Here is a 23,580-nt window from a genome sequence, read left to right as displayed (position 1 = left end):
ATGGGCACTCATGGGTGGCACTGGTGGGCACTGATAGGCGACACTGATGGGCACTGAAAGGCTGCAAAGATGGGTTCTTATGGGTGGCACTGATGGGCACTGATAGGCGGCACTGCTGGGCACTGATACGTGGCACTAATACGCGGCATTGATATGAGGCACTGATAGGCATCCCTGGTGGCACTGGCAGTGGTAGGCATTGTGAGTAGGCACTGATTGGCAGCTGCCTGGGCATTGATTGGCAGCTGCCTGGGCACAGATTAGTATTTCCCTGGGGTCTAGGGGGCATACCTGGTGGTCCAGTGTGGATGGCCATCCTGGTGGTCCTGGGCGGCTTCCCTGGTGATCCTGGGTGGGATCCGAGGGGGGACTGTGCTGATAAACAATCAGCACAGACCCCCCCATCAGGAGAGCAGCCGATCGGCTCTCCTCTACTCACGTCTGTCAGACGCGAGTGAGGAAAAGGCGATCACCGGCTCTTCCTATTTACATCGTGATCAGCCGTGATTGGACACGGCTGATCACGTGGTAAAGAGTCTCCGTCAGAGACTCTTTACCTAGATCGGTGTTGCGGGGTGTCAGACTGACACCCCGCAACAACGATCGCCGCGATGCGTGCCCCCAGGGGAGCGCAGCGGCTCAATATCCTGAGGACGTCATATGACGCCCAGTCGGGGTATTGAAACCGCTTTGCTGCCGTCATTCTGCTATATGGCGGGTGGCAAGTGGTTAAGTTATAATCTGAGACAGAATAAAGGATAAATTTACCTTTGGTAGAAAAAAATGCACATGATTTTGCAGGTAAAAATATGTGCATTTATTTATCTTTTTTTTACACTGGAGTCGGCCATGATCAGAATATCGCGGGTGCAATGTCAGACTCCTGCAGACACTCAATACAGTGATCTGCCTGTACCTCCGTATGGGGAGACAGTTACTGAGCTGCAGGAAGAGTCAATGAGCTACGGGGGCACTGATCAACAGGCTCATAGTTCATTGAGAAGTACAAGCTGTCTGCCGTGGTGCAGATATAACTTGTCGTTTCTTTATTCACAGATCCCTGTGAATGAATGACTTGACTGTGAGGGTGGAGCCCCGCACAGTCATGCTATATTTAAAATGTGACAGTGGCTGCAGGGCCCGCTCTCAAAGGGAAGAGGGGGATCAGGGGGTGAGGTGAGGGGTACTGAACAGGTTACACCCTAAATACAGGTGTAACATGTTTAGAAGGTGAACTTGGCCTTTAAAGGCAACTGATGTCCTAAACACAGCCCAACAATGGTTTCCACCTTGGCCCCTTCATTGCTTAATTGGCAAGTCATTAAGAACAATAAGAATTATCAAAGAGTGGCACAGGCATAAAACCTGCACTACTCTTCTAAAGATTTAAAGAGACAACCAATCCGTTCCTGCTTCTAATTAACAAATAATACATAATCCCCTTTGTTAATTCGAAGTGATCTGCCAGCCTCCACCCCTCTCCTGAATGTGAGAAGGCTGCATTTACTGGGGTTAACAACCAGGCATATAGGTGGGGATAGGAGCTTTCCCTACCTATATGCAGCGTCTGTCCATGTAGTGTGCTGTCCGCCAGGTTACTGGCAGAGAGTTCACATCGCATACACAAGGTCCAATCTGACAGAAACCTAAGACAGTTTTCTTTATTGAAGACTGCTGTGATCCCTTTGTTATTTGAGCGTGGAACCATTGTTAAAGGAGTATTAAAATAAAAGCAAACATTTATCATATGGCAGCTTACCAATTCTTAGATGTGACAGTCCCATCAGTTTTGTTTTTTAGTCTATCTTTCCCTCATTTTCATCTGGTGATCCAGACAGTAGGTCTGTTGTTTTTTCAAAAGAACAAGCACTCCTGCAGTTACAGTGATGAGACAACCCATTCAACACTGTGATTGTTTACAATGATCAGCTTTTATTTACATAAAACCTTTATCCCAAACTGAAAAAAAACTGTTTGCTGTAACTGCTTATAGTGTAGCTGGAATTTGGCTCAATTTGTTAGTGTATTTAAATTTGCTAATACATCAAACACGCTCCTCCCCTTGATTGACAAGGCTAATGTCCAAAGGTGCCCCCTGTGCTCCTTCATCCAGAGTGGGGGTACTCTAATACAGGTGGTGTGTTACTGGCCAGATTACCAGCCTTAGAAATGGATGCAGCCACCACATCTAATGACTGGTAAGCTGCAATATACTACATTTCTGATTTAGGGTTTATTATGGATTTAAAATGATTGTAAAGTCTAATCTTTTTCTATTAAAATAACAAACATGTTATACTTCCCTGCTCTGTGTAATGGTTTTGCACAGGGCATCCCAGATGCTCCTCTTCTTGGGTCCCTGGCTGGAGCTCCTGGCCCCTCCCTCCTGTTCAGTGTCCCCACAGCAAGCAGCTTGCTATGGGGGCACCCGATCCCAGCTGCAGCTCCATGAATCCATTCAGACACAGAGCTGCAGTTCGGCCCCGCCCCTCTCTCTCCTAATTGGTAAACTGAGTTTGATTGACAGCAGTGGGAGCCAATGGCGCCACTGCTGTGTCTCAAACAATCAGGAGGGAGAGTCCCGGACATCCGAGGCACTCGTGGACATTGCTGGATAGAGATGGGGCTCAGGAAAGTATTGGGGGGCATAGACTGCATAGACTGCATTAAGATAAAAAAAAAACTTCTGCCTTTACAATCACTTTAAGTTTAGCTGTGGAAAAACTCTGTGTTGTCCCTTCCCCTTAAAGCCCTAAGGCCATGCTTATTATGCTTAAGAGCTCATGCAGACGGACACATACAGCGTAAAAACAGTGTGTATTTCCGGTAGTCACAGGTGGTGCTGCACAGGAACGTGTGGGTACAGGGAGTGTAGACCTTAGACCTGAGCGGAGGGAAAGGACACCCCCCTCTACAAAGTCCTGACAATGTAAATCACCTCCTGTGTGTTGGATTCTGTGGTGTCTGCATTACTTGTCAGATGTGACTCATGCAGATAACGGGAAAGGTAGCAGATAAGGACCACATGAGGTACTTTGGATTGAGACAAGTACAAAGTAGAGGGATATGCTTTCATTTCAGGGGTTTAAAACCACTTTAAATAGGTCTGCTAAAATCAAGCCACATATAAATGTATTTGCAGTGAATCATAGAATGTGCTTATTTCCTACAAGGGAATTACAAAGTAACAAGGCCTAGCACATAGGGCACTACAGTGCATGCTGTGGGACAAGTGAAATCAAGGAATAGCAGCTATTATCATATAAAACTCATACATGCTGAATATTAGGAAAAATGATTTATTTATCAATAGCTGGACAATTACCAGCAGCCCCCTGACTCCAACCATTAGACAGCCACATCTCTGTCAGATTTAGCATACAGTACATCGTGTAAATGCGGTTAATAGTCTTGACATATTAGTCATCTATTTGGCATGGGCCATGCTGAAAATAGAGACATGGATGGTGGACATCACATTATGATGGGACTCATCTGTCCACACTTTTTATTATCCAGTAGCTGGAAAAAATGTATAGAGAAACCAGTTTCTGACCTTCTAGGTCTGCAATGGCCCAGCCATTATCCTCACCATGTATACAAGCAAATCCTCTTATGCCTTAAAGCAGGGATATGCAATTAGTGGACCTCCAGCTGTTGCAAAACTACAAGTCCAATCATGCCTCTGCCTCTGGGTGTCATGCTTGTGGCTGTCAGAGTCTTGCTATGTCTCATGGGACTTGTAGTTCTAGAACAGCTGGAGGTCCGCTAATTGCACATCCCTGCCTTAAAGGTTGTTACCTCAACATTTCATATTCCTGATATGTGTCCGCTGTACCATGTACTTGTATTAAAAAGTATCATGTTCTCTTTGTATTTCTTCCTTTGTGTGAAATACCTGGTGAACCTGTCAGTTCCCTTGCTTTCCTAACCACACAAGGCATTTGAGCACATCCTTCCCAGTGTGGTTAGTGTTGCTTTTCATTTGTGTTTTAAACTGAATGGGTTGTTTTAGAAGGTAAGTGTTCACATTAACTTTAATGAATGATTTTTATTAGTATGCTTTGTGTATATATATATAGTGACATTGCAAGGCCCTGCCACTGTGTAAATAGTTGTAAAAAGGACATAGGGTTTGTATGTATACAGTGTGGGTCTCCGGAGTATCAATAATTGGAGAAAACTGTTTTTTACAGTTTTCTCCGGACTTTAGTATTCCCAGATTGGGCTTCTTAGTTTGGAGATTTCAAAGTACTTTGGAAAGGGAAGAGATCTCCAACCCAGTGTCCAGATCTTTTTGAAGACCAGCAGAGTTTGTCCCCAGATGCACACAGCCCTTAAAATGAAGGCTTGGGCATAGCTCAGGGCTCCAGCCAGAAGATAGATGTGCTCCCCTTTGAAGACAGGTGTAGGATCCTGTCTGGCGACAGAGGTGCTCTACTGAAGAGACAGTACTCCATGTTGGAGAAACTCCATGTCCATCTGAGAGAGCCTGGGAGACTGTAAGTGTCTGGGAGACTAGGAGAGCTGAGACAACAAGCAGATTTTGGGAATCTGTAAGTTTCAGAAGAGTGAGAAAGCCGGGGTGTCTGGAGAACCTCTATTGAGAAGCTAGGAGTGGGTCCATACGGAAGGGACTGGTAAACTACAGGATGAGCAGAAGATGAGTTCAGAGAATCAGAAGAGCTGGTGAGATGCTCTGAGTGACCAGTGACCAGAACAACGGTGCTGCTGAAGAGGGAACCAGGTGGCTCTGCATTTTCTGTTACTTGTGTTTCCTGTGTGAAACTAAAACCCCTGCATGGGAAAACCTGATGTAAAGGACTTTGCTTTGACTTTGTTTGACTGCTTAAGAACCACCCCACGTACATATACTGCAGCAGGGCGGCCCTTTAGCGCAAAATCACGTACTTGTATGTGATTGCTTCCATCGGCTCTGTATTAGGGTCACTGGCCCCCAAAGAGTGCCACTTAGTGTCAGATTTGCGCCACCATATCGCAGTCCCGCTAAAAATCGCTGATCGCCACCATTATTGGTAAAAGCAATAAAAAAAATTTAAAAAGTCCATAAATCTATACCATAGTTTGTAGAAACTATAACTTTTGCACAAACCAATCAATATACACTTATTGGGATTTTTTTTTTACCAACGATATGTAGCAGAATACAAATTGATCTAAATTGATGAAGAAATTTTATTTTTTAGATTTTCTTATTAGATTTGTTTTTTTTGTTTTATAACAGAAAGTAAAAAATATTGGTTTTTTTTTTCAAATTTATCGGTCTTATTTTTTATAGCGCAAAAAATAAAAACTGGTGATCAAATACCACCAAAGAAAACTCTATTTGTGGGAAAAAATGGACATCAATTTTATTTGGGTACAGCGTCGCACGATCGCACAATTGTCAGTTAAATTAACGCAGTGCCGTATCACAAAAAATGGCCTGGTCAGGAAGGGGGTAAATCCTTCCGAAGCTGAAGTGGTTAAATAAAAGTGGGCTGGCAAGCATTAAAACCACAGTTTGGACCAGTGTGTGCTCACAGAAAAATGCTGCTATCACTGAGATGAAATCCCCATATCACAATATATACTGTATATAAATATTGACCCTGCCACTGCGGTGTACAAAAATTAAAAAGTAAAGTTCTCTTTTCTCTACTAGCAGCAAACCTGTGACAACACTGGGCCAAAAATAAGCATATGATGAAAAGGATGCATAAGAAGAAGCTACAATCAATTCATATTAAAATGATTAGTAGATCCAGGGATAGAGGAAGCAGAAGTTATATGGAAATCTTGACTTTTCTTGTATTGTCTAGCTAGGCCACACCTCCTCCCTATTGATCTTTTAATATGATGGGTATCCACAGTGCCTTGAAAAAGTATTCATACATTTCAGGTTTGACATGTTGGGTATCTATTTACTCGGTGCAACCTCATCTTTTATAATGTACCAAATTGGCTAATTTATTGCGTTTTCGTGCACTAAAATTAACTTAGTGTGTTTTTTTTTTTTTTTACTGAAATTTTGCATTTCCTAAACCATTGCGTTAATATCACGTGACATCCCTTGAAATTAGCTAGTGAGAAAGCTGCCTCATTCAGTAGCATTGTAACTGAATGAGACAGCTGTCTGACTTTTAAATAAATTAAATAAAATAAAAGCCATAAATTACTTACAGTGCCTTGAAAAAGTATTCATACCCCTTAAAATTTTCCACATTTTGTCATGTTACAACCAAAAATGTAAATGTTTTTTATTGGGATTTTATGTTATAGACCAACACAAAGTGGCACATAATTGTAAAGTGGAGGGAAAATGATAAATGGTTTTCAATTTAAAGCGGGGGTCCACCTATTTATCGTTTTTTTTTTTTTAGTTCATTCACAAACTTTTCTTCTCAGCATTACATACTCACATATTGTGTGTAATATGTCCGCCTGTGTCAGATTTCGTCAGAAAGAATAACTTATATTATTCACTGCAGGTGGTTTCCATCTTCATTGTGGGCATTTGAAGCCCACAAGCATTTATTTCCTGGATGTGGTGAATGCTGTGCTCCCAGCATTCACTGCTCGTTCCCGCACATGCTCAGTGGCATCCTGGGAAGCCTGAGACTAGCTCCCAGGAGTCTGGGAGAGGCTAGAAACACGCCACAGAGTAGGCAACATGGCCGAGCTTTGGCATCTTCTCTGTAAAAAAGTCTTCCTCATCTCTCTGTGCTGTCAGCTGTGTCCTTAGTCTCTGACCCCATCTCCTATAGCATGTCCGCACACTCCCTGACCATCTCCTGTAGCATGTCTGCACACTCCCTGACCATCTCCTGTAGCATGTCCACACACTTCCGGACCATCTTCTGTAGCATGTCCACACACTCCCTGACCATCTCCTGTAGCATGTCTGCACACTCTCTGACCATCTCTTGTAGCACGTCCGCACACTCTCTGACCATCTCCTGTAGCATGTCCGCACACTCTCTGACCATCTCCTGTAGCATGCCCGCACACTTTCTAACCATCTCCGGTAGGATGTTAGCACACTCTCTGACCATCTCCTGTAGCATGTCCGCACACTCTCTAACGATCTCTTGTATCACATCTGCAGTCTCTGACCATCTCTTGTATATGTTTTAAATTAATCTAAATTGATGAAGAAATTTTATTTTTTAGATTTTCTTATTAGATTTTTTTTTTTGTTTTATAACAGAAAGTAAAAAATATTGGGTTTTTTTTTTCAAATTTATCGGTCTTATTTTTTATAGCGCAAAAAATAAAAACTGGTGATCAAATACCACCAAAGAAAGCTCTATTTGTGGGAAAAAATGGACATCAATTTTATTTGGGTATAGCGTCGCACGATCGCACAATTGTCAGTTAAATTAACGCAGTGCCGTATCACAAAAAATGGCCTGGTCAGGAAGGGGGTAAATCCTTCCGAAGCTGAAGTGGTTAAATAAAAGTGGGCTGGCAAGCATTAAAACCACAGTTTGGACCAGTGTGTACTCACAGAAAAATGCTGCTATCACTGAGCTGAAATCCACATATCACAATATATACTGTATATAAATATTGACCCTGCCACTGCGGTGTACAAAAATTAAAAAGTAAAGTTCTCTTTTCTCTACTAGCAGCAAACCCGTGACAACACTGGGCCAAAAATAAGCATATGATGAAAAGGATGCATAAGAAGAAACTACAATCAATTCATATCAAAATGATTAGTAGATCCAGGGATAGAGGAAGCAGAAGTTATATGGAAATCTTGACTTTTCTTGTATTGTCTAGCTAGGCCACACCTCCTCCCTATTGATCTTTTAATATGATGGGTATCCACAGTGACCCACAGTGCCTTGAAAAAGTATTCATACATTTCAGGTTTGACATGTTGGGTATCTATTTACTCGGTGCAACCTCATCTTTTATAATGTACCAAATTGGCTAATTTATTGCGTTTTCGTGCACTAAAATTAACTTAGTGTGTTTTTTTTTTTTTTTTACTGAAATTTTGCGTTTCCTAAACCATTGCGTTAATATCACGTGACATCCCTTGAAATTAGCTAGTGAGAAAGCTGCCTCATTCAGTAGCATTGTAACTGAATGAGACAGCTGTCTGACTTTTAAATAAATTAAATAAAATAAAAGCCATAAATTACTTACAGTGCCTTGAAAAAGTATTCACACCCCTTAAAATTTTCCACATTTTGTCATGTTACAACCAAAAATGTAAATGTTTTTTATTGGGATTTTATGTTATAGACCAACACAAAGTGGCACATAATTGTAAAGTGGAGGGAAAATGATAAATGGTTTTCAATTTAAAGCGGGGGTCCACCTATTTATCGTTTTTTTTTTTTTTTAGTTCATTCACAAACTTTTCTTCTCAGCATTACATACTCACATATTGTGTGTAATATGTCCGCCTGTGTCAGATTTCGTCAGAAAGAATAACTGCAGGTGGTTTCCATCTTCATTGTGGGCATTTGAAGCCCACAAGCATTTATTTCCTGGATGTGGTGAATGCTGTGCTCCCAGCATTCACCGCTCGTTCCCGCACATGCTCAGTGGCATCCTTGGAAGCCTGAGACTAGCTCCCAGGAGTCTGGGAGAGGCTAGAAACACGCCTACTCCCACGGGAGGAGAACCAGGAAGTGCAAGGAAGAAAAATAAAAGGTAATTACGGCGATTTAAGTTTTTTTAAACGGCATGTCAGCATCTAGGCAAGGAAAAGAATACATACAGATATTGTTCAAAATTTGGGTGGAACCCCGCTTTAAAAAAAAAAAAAAATCTGAAAAGTGTGGTGTGCATATGTATTCAGCCCCCTTTACTCTGATACCCCTAGCTAAAATCTAGTGGAAACATTTGCCTTCAGAAGTCACCTAATTAGTAAATAGAGTCCACCAGTGTTTAATTTAATCTCAGTATAAATACAGCTGTTCTGTGAAGCCCTCAGAGGTTTGTTAGAGAACCTTAGTGAACAGTTTAAAGCAGGGTTAGGTTATACAAAAATATCCCAAGCTTTGAACATCTCACGGAGCACTGTTCAATCCATCATCCGAAAATGGAAAGAGTATGGCACAACTGCAAACCTACTAAGACATGGCCGACCACCTAAACGGACAGGCCAGGCAAGGAAAGCATTAATCAGGGAAGCAGCCAAGAGGCCCATGGTAACTCTGGAGGAGCTGCAGAGATCCACAGCTCAGGTGGGAAATTCTGTCCACAGGACAACTATAAGTCGTGCACTCCACAAATCTGGCCTTTATGTTATCTAATATGGTGGTGGCAGCATTATGTTGTGGAGAAGCTTTTCTTCAGCAGGGATAGGGAAACTAGTCAGAGTTGATGGATAGCTGCCAACAGTCCAGATTTTCCCGGGATTCAGACCCTTGTCCCGGTCTGACCGTGTCCCTGGAAGAATCACGGAAAATTGCCTTTATCCTGAATGGCCCGGGACCATTCCCCGTAACAACAAGGCCGCAGCCCATTACAACTGCGCATACCTGCGCTGCTCTGGCAAGCTCGGCCACTCAGGCGGGGTGGATACACAATGACATCATGGTGCCGCCATTCGGAATGCCCCCCATAGACACCTGTGAATCAGCAGCCGGGGCTGTGAGCGGAGGAGCCAGCATTTCCCAACAAACATGAGAAGAAAGAGGTTCGGAGGAGGGCTGATGCAAGATACATTTCCAAGACCTGATCCTTGACCGCTGCCCAGTCTGTCTGTGTGTATGGACAGAGATATTGGGGTTATGGCTCTGGGATTCCTGGGGATGGGAGTCACAATATTTCTGTTTTTATTTCCTGCATTACTGTGTCTTATTTATGTGAGAGTCCTCTCCCCACCCACAGAGTAGGCAACATGGCCGAGCTTTGGCATCTTCTCTGTAAAAAAGTCTTCCTCATCTCTCTGTGCTGTCAGCTGTGTCCTTAGTCTCTGACCCCATCTCCTATAGCATGTCCGCACACTCCCTGACCATCTCCTGTAGCATGTCCACACACTTCCAGACCATCTTCTGTAGCATGTCCACACACTCCCTGACCATCTCCTGTAGCATGTCCACACACTCCCTGACCATCTCCTGTAGCATGTCCGCACACTCTCTGACCATCTCTTGTAGCACGTCCGCACACTCTCTGACCATCTCCTGTAGCATGCCCGCACACTTTCTAACCATCTCCGGTAGGATGTTAGCACACTCTCTGACCATCTCCTGTAGCATGTCCGCACACTCTCTAACGATCTCTTGTATCACATCTGCAGTCTCTGACCATCTCTTGTATATGTTTTAAGGGAACTGCCTGGGGGGGATGGTGTTTGGAGTATCTTTGTCTACTGATTGTTAAACTTTCTGGCATACATATATTGCTATTGTGGTGTAGGGTCTAGGCCTGCTGTCTCTCCATCCCTCTTTCTTTATTTCTTTACTTCCTTCTCCCTCCCTCTTTCCTTCCCTCTTTTTTACTCCTCTCTCCTTCCCCCTATCTTTTTTCTCTTTCTCCCTATCTCCATCCCTCTCTTTCTTCTCCCTGCATGCCGCTTTTATCCCACTCTGCCAAAACCATGCCCACAAATGAATGCCCTGTCCCTAATTAAAAAAATACTCCACCTACAGACAACAAAGTGTCCCTATAAATTTTTTCTGAATGTTGGCAACTATGTTGATGGGAAGATGGATGGAGCAAAATACAGGGCAATCTGAGAAGACAGAGTCTGCTAAAGACTTGAGAAGATGGTCCGGAAGGGGTGGAGGTTCACCTTCCAGCAGGACAATGACCCTAAACATACAGCCAGAGCTACAATGGAATGGTTTAGATCAAAGCATATTCATGTGTTAGAATGGCCCAGTCAAAGTCCAGACCAAAATCCAATTGAGAATCTGTGGCAAGACTTGAAAATTGCTCTTCAAGGACACTCTCCATCCAATCCGACAGAGCTTGAGTTATTTTGCAAATAAGAATGGGCAAAAATTGCACTCTCTAGATGTGCAAAGCTGGTAGAGACAGCCCCAAAAAGACTTGCAGGTGTAATTGCAGCAAAAGGTGGTTCTGCAAAGTATTGACTCAGGGGGGCTGTATACAAATGCACGCCACACTTTTCACATATTTATTTGTAAAAAATTTGGAAAACCATTTATCATTTTCCTTCCACTTCACAATTATGTGGCACTTTGTGTTGGTCTATCACATAAATTCCCAATGAAATACATTTACGTTTTTTGGCTGTAACATGACAAAATGTGGAAAATGTCAGGGGGTATGAATACTTTTTCAACACACTGTATAAAGGCGCAGGGCCAAGTTTGACTTGTACAGGGAAAGTTGAGAATCACATAAACTTCAGTGAACTATATCTAGACTCACTGATTGTTTTGACTTGCAGCTTTTCACAGCTTGAATTTTCCCTTCGGACATATTTGAAGTAAATGTAAGCCATAAGTGAATGATATTTAGTTAGCTAAATTACTGTGCATCATAAAAAAAACGTTCATTTTTAAAGCCCAACTCCAGACAACTAAAAAATTATCCCTTGTAGTGGGTCTAAAGCAGAGGTCTCCAAAGGGCCAGTTTCAGACCTTAGGGCAGCCAGACTGTGGTCAATGGGAGTAGAAAATGTCTTGGTGTCAGTAGGCATAAACAATGCCTCATCTTTGGTGTCAGTGGGAGGAATAGTGCCCCATCATTGGTCCCATTGGGAGGAATAGTGTCCCATCGTTGCTGTCAGTGGGAGAAATTGTGCCCCTTCATTGTTGTCAATGGAGGGAATTATGCTCTCTAACTCACATTTTCAACCTCTCCCTCTCTTGTGGCATCTTCCCAAACTCTCTAAAACATGCGCTAGTCACCCCCATACTAAAAAAGCCCTCACTGGATCCCACCAATCTCAACAACTTACGTCCCATCTCCTTACTCTCCTTCTCCTCCAAACTTCTTGAAAGACTGGTCTATAACCGATTAAGCGACCATCTGACCATGAATAAACTTCTTGATCCCCTTCAGTCCGGTTTTCGCCCTCAACACTCCACGGAAACTGCTCTCCTTAAACTCTCAAATGACCTACTAATGGCTAAAGCCAATGGACACTATTCTGTACTACTTCTCCTGGACCTCTCTGCTGCCTTTGACACAGTGGACCACCCCCTCCTCCTCAAAAAACTCCACTCCTTTGGTCTCCGTGACTGTACTCTTCGCTGGTTCTCATCCTACCTATCCCACCGCTCCTTCAGTGTCACTTACAACTCTACTTCCTCTTCTCCTCTTCCTTTTTCCGTCGGGGTCCCCCAAGGTTCTGTTCTCGGACCTCTCCTTTTCTCAATCTACACCACCTCCCTGGGTCAATTGATTGCCTCCCACGGCTTTAAATATCATCTCTACGCTGATGACACCCAAATCTATCTCTCCACCCCCCAGCTCTCTCCATCTGTCTCCTCACGCATTACCAACTTATTAGCAGACATATCAGCCTGGATGTCACATCACTTTCTCAAACTCAACCTATCCAAAACCGAGCTCATGATATTTCCTCCCTCAGGTGCCACTTCCCCTGATCTCCCTGTCAAGATCAACGGCTCAACTATCAACCCATCTCCCCACGCCAAGGTCCTAGGTGTAATCCTGGACTCTGAACTAACCTTTCGACCCCACATTCTATCACTATCCAAAGCTTGCCGCCTCTGTCTCCGCAACATCTCCAAGATACGCCCCTTCCTAACCAATGACACCACAAAGCCTCTAATCCACTCCCTGGTCATCTCCCGCCTTGACTACTGCAACTCCCTCCTCATTGGTTTACCTCTAAATAGGCTATCCCCACTTCAGTCCATCATGAACGCTGCGGCCAGGCTCATCCACCACACAAACCGCTCAGCGTCTGCTACACCCCTCTGCCAATCCCTCCATTGGCTGCCACTCAGTCACCGAATTAAATTCAAGATACTAACTATAACTTACAAAGCCATCCACAACCTGGCCCCTAGCTACATCTCTAACCTAGTCACAAAATACCAACCTAATCGTTCTCTTCGCTCCTCCCAAGACCTCCTGCTCTCAAACTCCCTTGTCACCTCATCCCATGCTCGCCTTCAGGACTTCTCCAGAGCCTCCCCCATCCTCTGGAATGCTCTTCCCCAATCCGTCCGATTTTCTCCTACCTTATCCACTTTCAGACGATCCCTGAAAACTCATCTCTTCAGAGAAGCCTATCTGGCCCCCACCTAACAACTGTACATTTATCTTCTCAATCAGCACATCACCCACAGCTATTACCTCTTGTATCTCTTAACCTTCCCTCTTAGATTGTAAGCTCTAAGTGAGCAGGGCCCTCTGATTCCTACTGTATCAAATTGTATTGTATTTGTACTGTCTACCCTCAAGTTGTAAAGCGCTACGTAAACTGTTGGCGCTATATAAATATTGTATAATAATAATAATAATAATTATGCCACATTGTTTGTGTTAATGAGAGGAACTGTGCTCCATTGTTGGTGTCATTGGGAGGAAGTGTTCTATCATTGGTGTCAGTGGGAGGAAACATGCCACATTGTTGATGTCAATGGAAGGAATTGTGCCACATCATTGGTGTTAATGAGAGGAACTGTGCCCCATCGTTGGTGTCATTGGAAGGAATAGTGTTCCATCATTAGTGTCATTAGTGTCAGTGGGAAGAATAGTGCCCCGTTGTTATTGTCAGTGAGAGGAATTATGCCCCATCGCTGGCATCCGTGCCACATCTTTATTGTCATTGAGAGGAACTATGCCCTATCGTTGATGTCACTGGGAGGAATAGTGTTCCATTGTTGGTGTCAAAGGGACGAATAGTGCCCCATCATTGATGTTAGGGGGAGGAACTTTGCCGCATCGTCAGTGTGAGAAATAGTGCCCCATTCTTGGTGTCAGTAGGAGGAATTGTGCCCCATCCTTGGTGTCAGTAGAATAAACTGTGTCCCATCTTTGGTGTCAATGGAAGAAATTGTGCCCCATCATTGGTGTCAGTGGAAGGAATTGTGCCCCATCCTTGGTGTCAGTTGGAGGAAGGAATATAGCCTCAACGTTGGTGGTGACATTGAGAGCAATAGTGTCCCATTGTTGGTGTCAGTAGGAGAAATTGAGCCCCATCTTTGGTGTCAGCAGCAGAAATTATGCCCCATTATGCCCCATTGTTGGTGTCCATGGATGTAATAGTGCCAAGTGCCAGATAAAGGCAAGAAAAGGGCCACAGTTTGGAGACCACTGGTCTACGGGAACAAAAAAAGATTTACTTACCCGATCCTCCGATCCTCCGCTCCTCCCTGGGGCTAGACTGGTTTCTAGTCTCCATCAGAAACCCATGTGACAGAGCAACTAGGAGACCAGGTAAAAGCGTTGGCTCCCTATAACAGGAAATGCCTGAACATGGACCTTTATGGCAGGATCACCAGGTATTGTTTTTTTCACCAGGTATTTTTTAAACATATTGAAATAGCATTAACATGTTAAAGCTATATGAGATTATAGCAATTGGGCTTACATACTGTATACGTACTTGTCCACCTAAAAATATCTTCAATTAGTGACCCTCCCTGCCCCACTTTAAGGGCCCATTTACATCTTTGAGGTGCATTACAGTGCGTTGCACTAAGGCAGCCCATTGAAAATAAATGGTATGTCAACACACATGGCCTTACACACAGGTGCCTTTGTGTACTGGGGTGCTATTTAAAATGAATGGCACTAAAAAGCAACAATGCATGTTACATGTGTCACTGGGCATCGAAATATACAGAATCATGTGAAGGGTGGGAATGGAGAGGAGTTACTGTAATGTAGCAACACATGTTGCGATATGGCGCATTACTTGCAACTTACAAAAGTGTGGACTTCTGCCCAACAAGTGGCTTATAATGAATTTTGACACTTGTTCAATGCCATTACCAATAAAGTGGCCTGCCATCCAAAAAGTCATCGGACCTTTGTCTAGAAGTTTTCTTATTTTCAATCTTAAGCTGGCCACACTTTATAAGACATCTTTTGTTCTGCCCTGTGAGCTGAACAAGAGAAATATATTGATTCCCCCATTCACAGTAAACAGTGTGCATAGATAAATCTCCACCGTCGACTATTTTATTCTGAGAGCCAGCACTCAGAATAATACCTAACCCATACAATACCCAATACTCAGAATACCCAAACAGCAGCTGCATTTAACTGGCTGCAGTCACTGTTCAGCCAACAATTTTCCGCCCGGGTCCTTCAGCATTCAATTTGAATGATGTTGGATAGAAGAAGTTAACAGGGATGCCCCTGGCTGGATTTTCTGCTGGTTCATCAGGAAATTTGCATTGCGTATGGCAGGGCGCTAAAAATTTGCTTTGAATCTTGAATGCTTTTACAAATAAATATGTGAAAAGTATGGCTTGCATTTTAATTCTGCCCCCCGAGTCAATACTTTGTCTCTATCAGCTTTGCACATCTAGAGAGTGAAATTTTTGCCCATTCTTCTTTGCAAAATAGCTCAAGCTCTGTCAGATTGGATGGAGAGCGTCTTTGAAGAGCAATTTTCAAGTCTTGCCACAGATTCTCAATTGGATTTAGGTCTGGACGTTGACTGGGCCATTCTAACACATGAATATGCTTTGATCTAAACCATTCCATTGTAGCTCTGGCTGTATGTTTAGGGTTGCTGTCCTGCTGCAAGGTGAACCTCTGCCCCAGTCTCAAGTCTTTTGCAGCCTCTAATGCCGCATACACACGACCGCACTTTCCGGCAGAAAAGGTCCGACAGAATCATTCCGTTGGACATTCCGATCGTGTGTGGGCTTCATCGGACTTTCTCTTTCTAAAATTCTGACGGACCTAGAAATAGAACATGTTTCAAATCCGACGGACTCAATTCCTATCGGGAAAACAGTTCGTCTGTATGCTAGTCCGACGGACCAAAAAAGACGCAAGGGCAGCTATTGGCTACTGGCTATTGAACTTCCTTTTTCTAGTCCCATCATACATCATCCCGTTCTAAACTAACAGACTTTGGTGTGATCGTGTGTAGGCAAGTCCGTTTCAGCGCAACTCCATTGGAAAGACAGTCAGAGTCTACTCTGACGGAAAGTGTGTACGCGGCATAACAGGTTTTCTGATAAGATTGCCCTATATTTGGTTCTATCCATCTTCCCATCAACTCTGATCAGCTTCCCTGTCCCTGCTGAAGAAAAGCATCCCCACAACATGATGCTGCCACCACCATGTTTCATGGTGGGGATGGTGTGTTCAGGGTGATGTGCAGTGTTAGTTTTCCTCCACACATCATTTTGCTTTTAGGCCATAAAATTCAGTTTTGGTCTCACCTGACCAGAGCACCTTCTTCCACATGTTCGCTGTGTCCCTCTCATGGCTTCTCGCAAACTGCAAACGGGACTTCTTATGGCTTTCTTTCAACAATGGCTTTCTTCTTGCCACTCTTCCATAAAGGCCAGATTTGTGGAGTGCACAACTAATAGTTGTCCTGTGAATAGATTCTCTCACCTGAGCTGTGGATCTCTGCAGCTCCCCCAGAGTTACCATGGGCCTCTTGGCTGCTTCTTCTATTAATGCTCTCCTTGCCTGTCAGTTTAGGTGGACGGCCATGTCTTGTTAGGTTTGTAGTTGTGCCATACTCTTTCCATTTTCAGATGATGGATTGAACAGTGCTCCGTGAGATGTTCGAAGCTTGGGATTTTTTTTATAACCTAACCCTGCTTTAAACTTCTCTACAACTTGATCCCTGACCTGTCTGATGTGTTCCTTGGCCTTCATGATGCCGTTTGTTTACTAAGATTCTCTAACAAACCTCTGAGGGCTTCACAGAACAGCTGTATTTTTACTGAGATTAAATTACACACAGGTGTACTCTATTTACTAATTAGGTGACTTCTGAAGGCAATTGGTTCCACTAGATTTTATTTAGGGGTATCAGAGTAAAGGGGGCTGAATACAAATGCACGCCACACTTTTCATATATTTATTTGTAAAAATTGAAAACCATTTATCATTTTCCTTTCCACTTCACAATTATGTGCCACTTTGTGTTGGTCTATCACATAAAATCCCAATAAAATACATTTACTTTTTTGGTTGTAACATGACAAAATGTGGAAAATTTCAAGGGGTATGAATACTTTTTTCAAGGCTCTGTAAGTAATTTATAGCTTTTATTTTATTTATTTATAAAATCAGACAGCTGTCTCATTCAGTTACAATGCTATGGAATGAGACAGCTTTCTCACTAGGTAATTTCAAGGGATGTAACGCGATATTACCACAAAGGTCTAGGAAACGCAACATTTCAGTAAAAAAACACACTAAAGTTAATTTTAGGGCACAAAAACGCAATAAATTATCCAATTTTGGTACAATATAAAAGATGAGGTTGCACAGAGTAAATAGATACCCAACATGTCAAACCTTCAATTTGTGTGCGCCCGTGAAATAGCGACAAACTCCAGTACCTTATACTTTCTATAGGTGACGCATTAAAAGCCCCCTATAAAAAATCAGTTTAGCGTTACAGAGGATGTCTGATGCTAGAAATATTGCTCTCATTCTGGCGTGCACGGTGATATGTAACATGTATTTTAAAATCAGCATTTTCATGCATAGGTGCCCCAACACAATGCAGTTATATTTGTACGTGTGTACAGTTGTGCTCATAAGTTTACATACCCTGGCAGAATTTATGATTTCTCGGCCATTTTTCAGAGAATATGAATGATAACACAAAACTTTTCTTTAACTCATGGTTAGTGTTTTTTTTATTATCAATCAACTGTGTTTGCTCTTTTTAAATCATAATGGCAACAGAAACTACCCAAATGACCCTGATCAAAAGTTTACATACCCCAGTTCTTAATACCGTGTATTGCCCCCTTTAACATCAATGACAGCTTAAAGTCTTTTGCGGTATTTGTGGATGAGGCTCTTTATCTTCTCAGTTGGTAAAGCTGCCCATTCCTCTTGGCAAAAAGCCTCCAGTTCCTGTAAATTCTTGGGCTGTCTTGCATGAACTGCACGTTTGAGATCTCCCCAGAGTGGCTCAATGATATTGAGCTCAGGAGACTGAGATGGCCACTCCAGAACCTTCACTTGATTCTGGTGTAGCCAATGACAGGTCGACTTGGCCTTGTATTTCGGATCATTGTCATGTTGGAATGTCCAAGTACATCCCATGCGCAGCTTCCTGGCTGATGAATGCAAATGTTCCTCCAGTAATTTTTGATAACATACTGTATTCATCTTGCCAACAATTTTGACCAAATTTCCTGTGCCTTTGTACCTCACCCATCCCCAAAACATCAGCGATCCACCTCCGTACCTTTCATCATAGGCCTTGTTGACTCCTCTCCAAATGTAGCGTTTATGGTTGTGGCCAAAAAGCTAAATTTTGGTCTCATCACTCCAAATGACTTTCTGTCAGAAGGTTTGAGGCTTGTCTCTGTGCTGTTTGGCGTATTGTATTACTCTGTGGCATTTGCACAGTAATGGTTTTCTACTGGCGACCCAACCATGCAGCCCATCTTTCTTCAAATGCCTCCTTATTGTGCATCTTGAAACAGCCACATCAAATGTTTTCAGAGAGTCCTGTATTTCACCTGAAGTTATTTAAGGGTTTTTCTTTGCATCCTGAACAATTTTCCTGACAGTTGTGGCTGAAATTTTAGTTGGTCTACCTGACCGTGGTTTGGTTTCAACAGAACCTCTCATTTTCCACTTCTTAATTAGGGTTTGAACACTGCTGATTGGCATTCTCAATTCCTTGGATATCTTTGTATATCCCTTTCCTGTTTTAAACAGTTCAACTCCCTTTTCCCACAGATTCTATTATAATATTATTATTATATTATTATTTTGCTTTCCAAATGACTCCAGAAACGTCAGTGCAGCACTGGATGAAAGATGCAAGGGTCTGTCAGGAGTCCACAAACTCATTGACCTTTTATACACACACTAATTACAAGCAAACAGATCACAGGTGAGGATGGTTACCTTTAATAGCCATTCAAACCCCTTTGTGTCAACTTGTGTGCATGTTATCAGGTAGGCCAAAATCACCAGGGTATGTAAACTTTTGATCAGGGTAATTTGGGTAGTTTTTGTTGCCATTATGATTTAAAAAGAGTAAACACAGTTGATTGATAATAAAAGGCTTTAGCCAAACACTAACCATGAGTGAAAGAAAAGTTTTTATGTTTTCATTCATATTCTCTGAAAAATGGCCAAGAAATCACAAGGGGTATGTAAACTTATGAGCACAACTGTATATGTGGTGGTGGGGGTGCCTCAATTTTTTTCTTAGGGGGCGGGAGTTTTTATGTGCTTGGGTGTAACTTTACATTTTTTACAATTAAAAAAAATTTTTTTACTTAAAGTGGTGTTCCGGCCGAAATTATACTTTTTAAATAAAAATACCCCTATAATACACAAGCTTAATATATTCTAGTAAAGTTAGTCTGTAAACTGTAAACTAAGGTCTGTTTTGTTAGTTTATAGCAGTAGTTTGTTATTTTATAAACTTACAGCAGGCCGTGGCCATCTTAAGTTTGGGCATCTGAAGCCAGACTGTATTTCTTCCTGGATCTCATCCTTGCAGATCTCGCACATGCTCAGTGCAGCACAAGCGGTGTAATAGGTTTCAGGTAAGGTTTCCATAGCAACGGCAGTGTCAGAGGAAGTTGCTGCCCCTTCCCAGAAGGCATTGCAAACAGGAAATGATACGATGGGCCGCGGCCAGGGAGGAGGAAGTGAAAAATGAATACAGCAGATATACAGTAGGTGCTGAGAAAAAAAATTTAAAAATATCCAATTCGTTTACAGTGTACAGTTTAGTGAGGGATGCTGAAGAATTGTAAAAATGGGTGGAACTCCACTTTAACTTTTTTTTCATCACATAGGGGACAAAAAGTCCCCTATGTGATGATTTTTTGGTGACAGGTTTTAATGAGACATGCAGGATCTAAAAGACCCTGGATGCCTCCCCTGTGCTTCACTGAATGTAATGCAGTGCAGATCCCACTGCATTACATTTTTTCCCGTCCATGCTGGCTGGGAAACTATCAACTTAGACCCAGAAGTGACGTCATACACGTCGCTTCCGAGGTCAAGAACAAGATGGAGAGGGGAGCGGACATGTGTCTGCTCTCCTCCCTCCCTGTTACCCTGTGGTGCATGCTATGCCAGTCCTGTGCTCACAGATGGGCAAGCGGAGCACGGGATACATAGTGGGGAGCAAGCATGGTGGGGCACTTTACCTGCGTGCGTGGAAACAATCGGGCAGCAGCAGAATCGCCTAACTGCTTCCACTTGACAAGTGAACCCTGCTGCTTGCCCGCAGCAGGGCTAAATGTAGAAAATAATAAATAATTACCTACACCTGTGACTGCATGTCCCGGGCGTCAGGTGATACAAATTATGCATCCCTGCAACAGTGAATGGGCTGACAAAAGCCCAGGCGCCAGGATGCAATTTCTAGTCGCCATAGCAACCTGGCACCTGGGATTTGTCAAGCCCTGCTATGGTCAGCTTTAGGTTTTACACCTAGCAGTTCACCAATAAAATCCAACTCAAGGCTGACATATCTCTATTTCCCGAGAATCTGTCTAGATAACAGGCACACCCTGAATGTAACCCGACTTTCCTTCTACAACTTGTACTTCTTTCACCATCATTTTGGCAACTCCTCATTACTTCTGAACGGATGCCAAGTTGTAAAAATTGCACCAGACAACACTTCTGGCCTTTCTGCTATGAAGACAAAAACATATTTTTTAGACTATGGACAAGGGTAGAAAGGCAGAAGAAGGATTGTGATAAAGTGAAGACCTTCAGGCATAAAGGTCACCATGCTCATTACAATCTGACTATACAATCTCTTTACAATCAGCTTTCTCCTTCAGACTTACCCAAACTATGTAATATGAGCATAAACCTAAACAACCAATTCAAATTGTATCCAATTAGGCAGGCCATACATTCATCAACCAGTGGGTTGAAAAAAATAAAATAAATAAATAACCCGACTGCTCCATCCACTTATTTGATGTGGATGGGGGAATCCTCCCACTGTGCCATTGTGTTCTGTCATGGCTCACCGCCGTTAGAATTTACTGATCAGTGTTGCCGGCTATAGCTGGCAGCAATGATCGATCAGGAAAAAACTGGCAGGATGGTTGTCTGTATATCGACTTCTCTACAACCAGGGTGCCCATACATGGATCGAAATTCAGCCAGTCCCTGCTGAACCAGACTAATTTTGATCCATGTATGGCCGGCTTTAAGGTATATATCTGATAGAGATTGTAAAGGAGATTGTACATTCAGGTTGCTTAGTGTATGGTTACCTTAAAGCTGAACTCCAGGAAGTGTGAAAACTCTCCCTTGCATAGGGTTGCGCCCACACTGCCAGGGTTAGCTGCTCATTTAGACCTGGGAGGCATGGAAAAGTAGATTTACTTACCCGATCCTCTACTCCTTCCTCCATGCTGATAGACCGGTCCCCGCAGCGCCTTCTCCCCCTTACTCTAGAGGTCTAAGCTCCTGATGCCATCAAGACTAATGCAAGGGTCCCTGCCTTGGACATGAGGATAAGGGACTGCGCACCCCTGGAACAGAGGGGAACACTGTATATTTTGCAGTCCCTGGACTAATTGAGCAGTTAACACTTATGCCCCGTACACACGGTCGGAGTTTCCGACAACAAATGTTTGATGGGAGCTTGTTGTCGGAAATTCCGACCGTGTGTAGGCTCCATCGGACATTTGCAGTCGGAATTACCGACAACAAAAACTTGAGAGCTGGATCTCAAATTTTGCGACAACAAAATCCGTTGTCGGAAATTCCGGTCATGTGTACACAATTCCGACGCACAAAATTCTACGCATCCTCAGAATCAAGCAGAAGAGCTGCACTGGCTATTGAACTTAATTTTACTCGGCTCGTCATACGTGTTGTACGTCACCACGTTCTTGACACTGCGTTCTTCGGAATTTCCCACAACATTTGTGTGACCGTGCGTATGCAAGACAAGTTTGAGCCAACATCCGTCGGAAATAAATCCAGGATTTTGTTGTCGGATTGTCCGATCGTCTGTACGCGGCATTACAGTATAGGAACAACCCAACCTGAAAGGGAGAATTTTCAGGTTTCCCAGAGTTGGTCTTTAAGTCGTTTAATATAAAAACCTACCTAAACTATCCAATCAATCTGCATCCAGTTAGGCAGGCCCTTATACAACATAAATTGTAACATAAGTGGTGAGCTTCGGACACCTTGATATACAATAATTCACATTACAGATCATTTTCATCAATCTTTTATACATGGCATGTGCATTGAATTTTTTAGGAATCCACCGAAGCGCTGAAAAGAAAAACCGCAATTAAAAAAAAGCCTAACCTGGGAAGAAATGGAAGAGATGAGGATCCAGGAAAACACAGCGCAGGGGAAGCCAAGCAGATTTATTCGGCAGAAGGGAGCCAAATCAATTACATTGAGATATATGGAAGTGTAGGAAGGATGGGGCTGGAGAGGAGATATCGTACCCAGGAATTGTTTATTTATAGGATGTGAAATGACAGCAATGACAGTAAATAAAAATGGGGCTATAGATGAGCAGTAAAAGAAGGGTGTCAGTAGAAGGATGATCATGTGATGAAAACTATACAGTGCATAGAGAGCGATGGGCTCCAATGCAGCATGGGGTACAGCACATAAAATGGAAGATCCTGAGCAGGATGGTCAGGGATGCTGAAATCCATCCAGAAGAGCAGATTTAATCCCACAGATGGGGATGAGGATTGCAGTGACAGAAGGAGGGAGGAGAGGGCATGAAGCAGGCAGGAATGCAAGGTGAGGGAAATGGAGAAATACAAAGAGAAAGCCAGATGCAGAGATGAGAAGGAGGAGGAGGGGAGGACAGGGGAGAGGTAAAGGAGAGCAATGGAAGACATCTAAATCAAAGGACAATCACAAGGAGGAATGAGACCAGAAAGATGGAGGATGAAAACCTAGACATGGACAGGCAGATCAGTAATTGTAAAGCAAAAAACAACTAACCTGCTCCTGCAGCTGATGGAGAGAGAGTGGAAGCTGGAGAACATGGGAAGGAGGGGGAGAAGGCAGAGAAAGGGAGGTGTGCAACGTCACAGGCTGGGAGAGCTCAGGAAATCCTGTACACCACAAGCAGCTGGACACACTGGATGGAGATGGGGCTTGTTTGTCTGCAGGCATGGCCAGATGTGTACCTAGATATGACAGCCATGTATACAGTATGTCTATCCTACAGATTATCAGATGACACATCACCAGGAGCACTGAAATCATTGACAGATACTGCACCTTACACACATAGAAGCTGACAAGGGATCTTTAATCATCTCTAATGAGAGTTTTTTTTTGTTTTTTGTTTTAATTTAAATTAAGGCTTCATGCACACTGGGCATTTTTAACCACCTTAATACTGGGTACATTCAGCCCCTTCCTGCCCAGGCTGATTTTCAGCTTGAATACTGCGTGGTCATGTAATACTGTACCCATATGACTTTTCTATCATTTTTTTTGGAGACAGATAGA

At 43.1% G+C, this 23,580-nt stretch overlaps 1 protein-coding gene across 2 annotated transcripts in view; it reads right to left on the bottom strand.

Annotated features, from left to right (window-relative positions):
- CCDC85B (coiled-coil domain containing 85B) overlaps nucleotides 1–23,212 on the bottom strand; it is a 36,355-nt gene extending 13,143 nt beyond the window's left edge. The window contains exon 1 of one of the 2 annotated variants that reach the window (XM_073605266.1): nucleotides 23,065–23,212. The gene's annotated coding sequence lies outside the window, so the exon portion shown is untranslated. Of the gene's footprint in view, nucleotides 1–19,530; nucleotides 19,669–23,064 lie in introns of those variants that run through there. The other variant, XM_073605267.1, reaches the window with a different exon arrangement.
- Between the last annotated feature and the right edge of the window lie 368 nt (nucleotides 23,213–23,580).

Source organism: Aquarana catesbeiana, linkage group LG11, assembly GCF_042186555.1.
Source record: "Aquarana catesbeiana isolate 2022-GZ linkage group LG11, ASM4218655v1, whole genome shotgun sequence".
NCBI lineage: Eukaryota > Metazoa > Chordata > Amphibia > Anura > Ranidae > Aquarana > Aquarana catesbeiana.
The sequence above is the reverse complement of the archived record's forward strand: the minus strand, read 5'-3'. Positions and strand labels throughout refer to the sequence as shown.